We start from the raw sequence: 10,242 nt of genomic DNA on the forward strand, positions 1-10,242 counted from the left end.
CAACTTACCTGGTGTCTTGTTCATCTCGTGACGACGCTGCTCCGAAGTAGTGGTTCGGCTTCGCTCTTTATCCAGGTCGCGCTTCAAGGTGTCAACAATGGTGGACAGTCGGCGCATATCGTCTTGGTCGCGCTTCAAGGCGTCCACAGTGGCGGACAGTCGGCGTATGTCGTCTTGGCCGCGCTTCAATGCGTTAACAGTGGTGGACATGTCGTCTAGGTCACCCGCCAAGGCGTCAACAGTGGCGGACACGTCGTCTTGGTCACGCTTCAAGGTGCCAACAGTGGTGTACATTTTGTCTTGGTCGCGTTTCAAGGCGTCCACAGTGGCGGACAGTCGGCGTATGTCGTCTTGGCCGCGCTTCAAGGCGTTAACAGTGGCGGACATGTCGTCTAGGTCACCCGCCAAGGCGTCAACAGTGGCGGACACGTCGTCTTGGTCACGCTTCAAGGCGTCGACAGTGGTGGACAGTTGGCGTATGTCGTCTTGGCCGCACTTCAAGGTGTCAACAGTGGTGGATATGTCGTCGTGGTCGCGCTTCAAGGTGTCAACAGTGGTGGATATGTCGTATTGGTCACGCTTCAAGGCGTCAACAGCGGTGGACAGTCGGCGTAAGTCGTCTTGGCCGCGCTTCAAGGCGTTAACAGTGGCGGACATGTCGTCTAGGTCACCCGCCAATGCGTCAACAGTGGCGGACACGTCGTCTTGGTCACGCTTCAAGGCGTCGACAGTGGTGGGCAGTTGGCACATGTCGTCTTGATCGCGCTTCAAGGCGTCAAAGGTGGTGGACATGTTGTCTTGATCACGTTTCATTGTGTCAAAAGTGGTGGACAATTGACGTATGTCGGCTTGGTCGTGCTTCAAGGCGTTAACAGTAGCGGACAGTTGGCGTATGTCGTCTTGGTCATGCTTTAAGGCGTTAACTGTGGTGGACACGTTGTCTTGTCCGTGCTTCAAGGCGTCGACAGGGGCGGACATATCTTGGTTGCGCTTCAAGGCATTAACAGTGGCGGACATGTCATCTTGGTCGCGCTTCAAGGCGTCAACAGTAGCGGACAGTCGGCGCAAGTCGTCTTGGTCGCGCTTGAAGACGTTAACAGTGGTGGACAGTTGAGATATCTCCTGCAAATGTATTAACATACGTCAGAATACCAAAAGTATAGAAAAACTGGAGTCTAACATCGAGGATAATCCCAAGGCCTTTTGGAGCTATGTCAAATCCATCAGACAAGACTCTACTGGTGCGTCCGCCCTAAGACATCAGGGGGTGCTAACATCTGACCCCAAAGAAAAGGCTGATGCACTGGGGGCCCAGTTTGAGTCAGTGTTTACCAGGGAGGATAAGACCACCGTTCCTACCCTTGGCGAACCCAAAGCTCCAACTATCCCCTCCCTTAACATCACAGTGGAGGGGGTAGCCAAACAGCTCTCCTGTCTTAACCCCAGCAAGGCCACAGGACCAGACGGATTACCACCTCGCCTCCTGAAGACCGTAGCCGAACAAGTTGCGCCAATATTACAGGTCATATTCTCCCAGTTAATATCCACGGGAGATGTTCCTGAAGATTGGAGAACAGCTAACATCGCTCCAATCTTCAAAAAGGGGGACAGAACCTTGCCATCAATCTATAGGCCGGTGTCTCTGACATCGGTCTGTGGTAAAGTGCTCGAACACATCGTGCACAGCCACATGATGAAACATCTAGACGCTCATGGCATTCTGTCCCCTGCGCAACACGGCTTCAGGAAGGGTCTGTCCTGCGAGAGCCAGCTGGTGCTTACCCTCCAAGACCTGGCCAAGAACATGGACCAGAACAAACAGGTCGATGCCGCGGTGCTTGACTTTAGCAAAGCATTCGATACTGTGCCACACGAACGTCTGCTGAGCAAGCTCGAGCACTATGGTATTTCTGGCCTCCTTCAGTCTTGGCTTAGGGCCTTCCTTACGGAGAGAACCCAGAGGGTTGTCTTTGACGGTGGAACATCTAAAGCTGTCAAGGTCACCTCTGGAGTTCCGCAGGGTACTGTGTTAGGCTCTCTGCTATTCCTGCTCTACATTAATGACCTACCTGATTCCGTTGGCTCACATGTTCGACTATTTGCTGACGATTGCTTGATTTATCGAACTATCAGCAAGCCTTCTGACGCACAAGGGCTGCAGTCTGACCTCGATGCGCTAACAGAATGGCAAAATCGTTGGCTCATGTCGTTCAACCCCTCTAAATGTCACATCCTCCATATCACCCGTAAAAAGCACCCCATCATAACTCAGTACTCCCTCTGTGGAGAAGCCCTTACCGGTGTTAAGTCCCACCCCTATCTTGGAGTACAACTGTCCGACGATTTGTGGTGGGACACCCATATCAACCACGCCACTAGCAAAGCAGGTAAGGTCCTAGGAGTCATTCGGCGCAACTTGACCCATTGTCCATCTAGGGTCAAGGCCACTTGTTACAAAGCGCTGGTACGGCCTCACTTGGAATATAGTGCCATCGTCTGGGACCCGTACACCAACAAAGGGATACAGGCGGTGGAGGCCGTCCAGCGCAGGGCAGCCCGAGTGACCCTAAATGACTACCGGCAGACTAGCAGCGTGACACAAATGCTTTCAGACCTGCAGTGGCGCCCTCTCTCCGAAAGGAGGAGGAACGCCCGCCTCACCTTTTTCTATAAAGTAGTCAACAATAATATTAACATAGACGCCAGCAATATTCTGAAGCCTGCCCAAGGGCGCACCCGGGGTAGTCACGACTTCAAATATCAACACATATTCGCACGCACCGATATCTACAAACATTCTTTTTTCCCACGCACAATTCCCGAGTGGAATGCCCTGCCTGGCACGGTTGTAAGCGCTCCCAACGTTGAGCACTTCCGTGCCAGGCAGGCGGCCTGCCCGCCCTAACCCGGGAGCCTCAGCTCCCCCCCCCCTACTTTTGCCCCTCGCGGGGTCATTTGGGGGTATCTTATGCAGATGCAGATTAAGCAGAAAGTTCTAGCTTGATAGACTCAATTAACAAAGCAGAACCAGTGTAAGTAAAATTGATATGCAACAGGCTCTGTGGTAGAGGGGTGTTTACCTCTTTATTGATGAACGTCAGAGGGGCCAGTCCAACAGCAACCATACTAAGCAGCAGCGCAATGCAGGCTGTGATGCAGCTGCGGTGAGAGCGGATGAAGGTACAGAAGGCACCGTGGCGACGTGCTTCGTCCTGATACGTGCGGTCTGTTAGAAAACAAGAGAGTTTAAAGCAAGGAATTATTTTTCAAACGTTGAACAACAATTTACAACACATTTTTGACTGGTGTAGGCTGTCGTAAGATTTTGATGTCGTGGAAGTTTTGTGCAAGCGGTCTATGACAGAACTAACCCCCGACAAAGATCTAAGACAGCCATTTCCGTAACAAGACCCGCACGACTATATCAGGAATGCAATTATTTTATGATCGGACGACAATCGTGCGACGAATCTGAACAGACACAGCAATGCAAGGATAGGACAGGAGCAGGACAAAACCTGGAGACGTACAAAGCGTTTTACCTGCTCTGGAGACGTACAAAGCGTTGGGTATGCTCGCAGCGGCGTCCGCAATGGACCGCCAATCAGTCTTCGGCTGCTGCACGGGTGTGGTGTCTGGCGAAAATTACACAGTTAAACACTTACTTCATATGCAGTAAATTGTTTCCAAGCGAGACAAAAATAGGACGCCGATAGCGGACTGGAAAACATTTTACCTTGTCCAGAGGCATACATGGGGTTGGGCACACTCGCAGCGGCGTCGGCACGTGCCTGCCAATCCGTTCGGGGCCGCCGTATGGGTTTAATACCTGGGGAAAATAACCAAATTAAACTGGTGCCGTCGGTATGTATTTTTTCATTCACATATATTTTTTGAGTATCAGACAAAAGCACAATATGTTCATATAAAGTCTTCTCACCTCACCTCACCTCTTCTACTTAAGGCTTTATATAAACAAGTCGGTATACAGTCAAAAAACAGCTTATAGATTGTATGAAGCCAAGAGACACGTTTTTATATAAATATATGCTAAATATTATAAGATAATCTTATTAGAAAATTAACAACTAAAAGAAGTCTGCGCCAAATGAACACTCTTTTGTTCTTATTGTACATTGCACCATAAAAGAATTCCTCAGGCTCAATTTGTTGTCGTAGAGACCAGTTTGGTAACGTGGGGGGGGGGGGGGGCTGAAAATATACATTGGAGAGGAAAACAGTGCTTAATCATCGTGGTTACTTAAATTTGCATCATATTACTGTAACAACATTTTATCATATGGCTATTCTAGAGTCGAGTAAGTTTCATCTCGAGCAGCGATGTTGGGTTCCAGACTGGTTGTTGTCAGCCAAAATATAACTACTTTTACCGATAATTTTGTGCCATTCAATGTGTAGACTTTTGACGACCGAGGACTAACTTAACGTCTGATACTCCCCATGTACGGGGCGTTATTTCACCATCCGAAATGTTGAATGCAACCCCTCATTACGCCATGCCAAAGCGGGGTTCGCACTTGATCCTTATGGTCAGGTAGTGGGATCATTGACCACTTGGGCCCCAACGGAAATGAAATAGCTATCGTCATAAAATCCAAGCTCCACGACTCGGCTAGATGCTATTTGGAAAATATTTTTTTAAATGAAAATACACCAAATGTTACACCAAGCAATGCACTGGGTAATTTGAATCATTATATTTCTCACTATATAGATTAATATATAAACATTGGCCTCTGACATGTGTAGAAAGAAGATATTTAAAAAAAACGTATCTACCTGTGTCACCAGTCCGTGGCTGCTGCTGCCCTCCCGGCATGGTGCAACTTGTCCGGTTCCTGCACAGCACAAATACACGCCCTGCGTCAGGCGGGGGCCGAAACACAATGAAGAAATAAAATGTAAAAATGAAGAAATTAAAATTATAGATGAAAAGTCGTACGTGGGTGGCAAACATAAACGTTTTCCAGTCGAGACAAATCAAATAAACACGCAATCGTTTTCTTTGTTTGTTTGTTACATATTGAAAGAGAGGCATCGAAAACAACATTTCAATACATTCTATTTTTCATCATGTTTTTCTCATACTTTCTTGCGTGCCATAATACCGCCACATAAAAAAAATTGTTATGGAGACTTTATGAAGATTTTCTGGAACACCTAAATATCTGAAGTGTATATACCTCAGCATTACTCATGTTGCATCGGTACATCTCTTTAAATCAATTGACGTTATTGTATTATTTTAATTATGTGGTGGTAGTATGGAATCGGTTGGAATTATGAGGGTTAATATTGAATCCATTTATATGCACCCATAGGAGGAAAAAAACAATTCTCATTATTGTTTCTTCGTCTAAAATTTTCCGTGTTCGTCGCACAACACAAAAGTCTCTCAACACAAGGAAGAGTTTTGTTTTAACGTGCATACTTTTAGAGATTTTCTGCCACACATTTTCATTTGAGGCAACACCCTATATGGCAAACCATGCTGTCCTGCAGTATTGCTAAGAGTTGTCAGGGGGCGTTATTTACAGGAGCTAGCTTTACACATGTCAGAATGTCAGGGTCGACAAGGAGAATGAATTGTTGTTTGGATGTTTTGGTAAACTGCTTGGGAATAACTCGTAAATAAACGAATTCGATTCATGCATCTGGTCTCGGACCGGAGTTTCTTTTACGATTTCGGAGGTTGGCGGACAGCCTCAGGCCGAAGGGCTACAGTTCCGCTAGGAAACGTAGGACGCGAAACTTAATCAATATGGTCGAAAGCCGTTTACTGCTGACAAACCTATTTCCCGACAAACCTACTGGTATCGTCTGTTGCCTCTTTATTTTGTGTAGAATATGTAGTAAAATTTCAATTTAGGACCCGAAAACTATCATTTTTTAAAAACTTTTTCATGCATCTTTATTCGTCATCTGTCAGATTAACTATAGAAATGTAGGAATAAGTATACCATATTATGTTGTCTTGTACTACATCATATATTATTTAATTCATAAGATAATAATAATTGGTCTTTTGGTTCAATCCACGAACACTGAAATATATTGCAGTGTCTTATGCACACGCTGAATTGCCAGCCAATCAATCATTTCATATCATATCCTGTCAGATGATATAATATCATATATCATATCATATCATAAAATGTCATGTCAGGTGATATAATATCATATATCATATCATATCATAGAATGTCATGTCAGGTGATATGATATAATATATCATATCATATCATAAAATGTCATGTCAGATGATATAATATCATATATCATATCATATCATAAAATGTCATGTCAGATGATATAATGTCATATATCATATCATACCATAAAATGTCATGTCAGATGATATAATACCATATATCATATCATATCATATCATAAAATGTCATGTCAGATGATATTATATCACATATCATATCATATCATATCATAAAATGTCATGTCAGATTATATAATATCATATGTCATATCATATCATATCATAAAATGTCATGTCAGATGATATTATATCATACTATTATTTTTGCTCTCCTGACATGTTGCGACTTGTCAAGTTTTGTCGGGGTCCGAAACACAAAGAAATTAGAAACCAAAGATGAAAGGAAATCATATTGAGTGGGCAGCAAACAGTGCACGTTTTCCAGTCGAGACAAATCATACAGACACGTAATCGTTTTGGTTTGTTTGATACATATCGTAAGAGAGGTATCGAAAACAATCTTCAAAGACATGTCACGTTTTTGATCATGTTTGGAAAACAAAAAGATTTATTGAATAAATTTATTTATGTCATACCTGTGACGCGAAAACGTTCGATACGGGTGTTCCGGACCGGCTGATAACTTTCCGTACGGCCCGGGCTTATCACACGGGCTCCATTCGAATAAATCGAACTGTTTCGAGTGGGCCGAGTACGACGCCATCGAAAGTTCGAATAGCTGATTCTGACATTGGAACATTACTGTTGCAACGCTTTTTTTTCGAGGGCACCAAATTTGTTCAACTTCTGGCGCATTTCGCATCAAAACATGGGTTTTCTCTGGTGGGTATGACATAAACAAAATACAACACGGTGTATTCCGCATCACCCTCGGTCCCAGCCCGACCGCGGGTCGGTCTGATACCTTCGGCGATACGGAATACACCGTGTTGTATTCTATATGTATAGGTATGCACCCATAGGCACCCATTCTTTCTTTCCTTTTTTTCTTTTTTTCTTTTTGTTAACAGATCGAGTGTTGAATACAGAGTAAAGATACTCTTTTTACACAGTCACAGCTTTAGTTCCGCCGACCTTTTGGTGCCTGTCACCTTCATCAGGGCTGACTGGTTCACATTGCACCGCATAAATACGTATCACTGCTTACAGGTGCGGTCACAAACGCAAAGTATTAATCCATAAAGATATTGTGTCTGTGACAGTGATTGTTTGACACGTGAACCTGTTAGAATTAACCTGATAAAGTTGACACATCTTCCACCGTGAGTCCCTGCAGATTCACGGAGAAAATGTAGCACAAGAAACAAAATGAAGTTGAGCGCTAAAGACGTTCTTTTAATCTTCTTCAGAACAACGAGTCATTCTAGAACAGCTTTCCCGCGTGTTCGCAAGAATAGCGTTCTGTGCACTTCGTCTGATCGCGATCGAACAAACACGTTACACGTTGAATAGACGTTACATGAGAACAGCAGTAAGCCGCCATCCTTCACAGATTATTCGAATCGACGTTACGTTGACACACCACTGACCAAGATCTAGAGACATTTTACCTAGAGTCTTCTCATTGAAAACTACTGTACCAAGAGACACTCAGCACCAAGAGTTCACGTCTAGCGAAATATTAGACGTTAAACAAGGACATCATCAACAACAACAAAACAAACTGACGCGATGCTGCAGGCGATTGGACTAGACAGACTGGTGAGACCCCAGGGTACCAACCCTACCGGACCCCGCCGGGACACCAGTCCCAGCCCGACCGGACCCCGTCGGGACACCAGCCCGAGCCCTACCGGATCCCGCCGGGACTCCAGCCCGAGCCCTACCGGGCCCCGCCGGCGCCGCGCGCGGTCCCCGAGGCCGAGGAGACCGCCGCCCAAGTCCCGCATGTTCCGCCCTCCCGAGGCGGACACGGGAAGGAGCCACCTGAGCGTCCGTCTGACCCCGCGAGACGTGGAGGGGGTCGGGCTGGTGTTACTGACCATGGCGACAGTAGCGATGTGTGCGGCCGTGCTCCTGCCAATGTTCAGCACAGTGATACACTTCGCCATGCCTGTCGCTGCAGAACCACTGCTGGGTCCCCAGTACACAGTAAGTATCGTTAGATGCTAGTAATAATAAGTACTAAATTATTACAAATTGCCGGTGTTACTAACCATGGCGACTGTAGCGGTGTGTGCGGCCGTGTTCCTGCCAATGTTCAGGACTATGATGTACGGATTTGCTATTATTATTATAGAAATATCTCGAACTTTGTGACTTTGAGCAGCGTTCCGCTACCAGTAAGATTAGAATTAGTGCTCACCCCCTGGAAATAGAAAAGGGGAGATAAATGAAGCTACCTGTGTCCGAGAGGATTTGTAAATATTGCCCCTCAAATGCTGTGGAAGACGAGAGTCATTTTATCACTAATTGTTCTCTTTATGATGATATAAGAAACCAACTATTTATGAGTGTATCCAAAATACACGCTTACTTTCCAACTATTCCTGACAATGAAAAATCAATCCTACTATTAAAATCAAAGAACCCACACATTATAAAAGAAGTGGGCAAATTCGTCTTCCACTGCCTAAAGAGAAGAAGTCTAACCCAACAAAACCAGTATAATGTACACTAGCATAGCATAGTCATAGAATGTAGTTCCTAGCACCTTTGTATTTTCTTTATTTTACATGTTGTTTGTACCTGCAATTAGCCCTCGGGCAAGAACTTGCAATAAACATATCATTATTATTTCTCTCACTGGCCCATTGACACAGGGACAAACATGAAGACAAAGAATATGTACAACATTTTAAGACAAACTGACAATTTTATGGCTATGTGTAGAGGCGGCGCCAAAGATTGGCTATGCCAACAGCTGCAGAACAACTGTCGTATCCAGAGTAAGTAACGTTACATAATAATTGCAAACTGCCCGTTTTCCTAGCGATAGTAGCGGTGTGTGCGGCTGTGTTCCTGCCAATGTTTAGTACATGTACAGCTGCAGAATTACTGTCCCTTTAGCTCAAAGAAGAACCCAAGGATTTACATAACTTCGGATTACATAACTTCCAACCCAATGCCATCAAACAACCAAAATTGAATAACTGCTAAATATGAAAATGTGTACATATCCAACACACCTGAAACATGACAGCATAGTCTGTGACGATAAAGCATCAGAAGCGGGGGGTAAGATCATTTATCCAGACTGTTACACAACACAGTACCACCGAGGCTATCAAATAATCACTGCTGAATCGGAAAGGGTTCTATTAGTTATTCAAAATACCTAAAACACCATTACGACATAGTTTGTGACGAAAACGTACCAGAAGATCCCTTTATCTAGACTCAGTACAACCAAAGTAATCAATCAAATAATCACTGCTGAATTTTGGAGCAAAGATTTGGTTATCCTATTACAGTAAGGCGAGTATTGGATTATTGGGGAGGGCTGTAGCAGTGTTGGTTTTTATACCTGCTGGTGGACGTTTGAGACGTGGGTCAGATTTGATGGAAGGGGCGTTTATGTCATTAGAGACAATGTGATTGCAATTTGGGACAATCAGTGATGCTATTCCTACATTTGTACTATCACATTGATTATGTATAAATGTCTTTAAAAGGCTTATTCAGAGCTGCGTGCAGACCCATTTAATTTTCTCTGTAACTAATTCTATCTGTAACAGAACATACTGACGCAGGTTACTTAGTGTAATATAAGATTCATGCGATAGAATTAGTAATAGTCCCCTATGAAGCGCAGTTAGTTTGAGGCTGTACTTATTCATTGAAAAATTATGTATATATGTGTGCGTGTGTGTGTGTGTATACATGCGTATGTGTGCATATGTGTGTGTGTGCGCGCGTGTATGCGTATGTTTGTGCATGTCTGTGCATGCGTGTATGTATGTGTGTGTGTGTGTGTGCGTGCGTGTGTGTGTGTGTGTGTGTGTGTGTGTGTGCGCGCATGTGTGTGTGCGCATGTGTATGTGTGAGTT

The 10,242-nt window shown here is 44.6% G+C and overlaps 1 pseudogene; it reads left to right on the top strand.

Moving 5' to 3' along the window:
• Nucleotides 1-7,924: 7,924 nt before the first annotated feature.
• The window catches only part of LOC118409227, a 3,366-nt pseudogene continuing 1,048 nt past the window's right edge, over nt 7,925-10,242 (top strand).

Source organism: Branchiostoma floridae, chromosome 2 (assembly GCF_000003815.2).
Source record: "Branchiostoma floridae strain S238N-H82 chromosome 2, Bfl_VNyyK, whole genome shotgun sequence".
NCBI lineage: Eukaryota > Metazoa > Chordata > Leptocardii > Amphioxiformes > Branchiostomatidae > Branchiostoma > Branchiostoma floridae.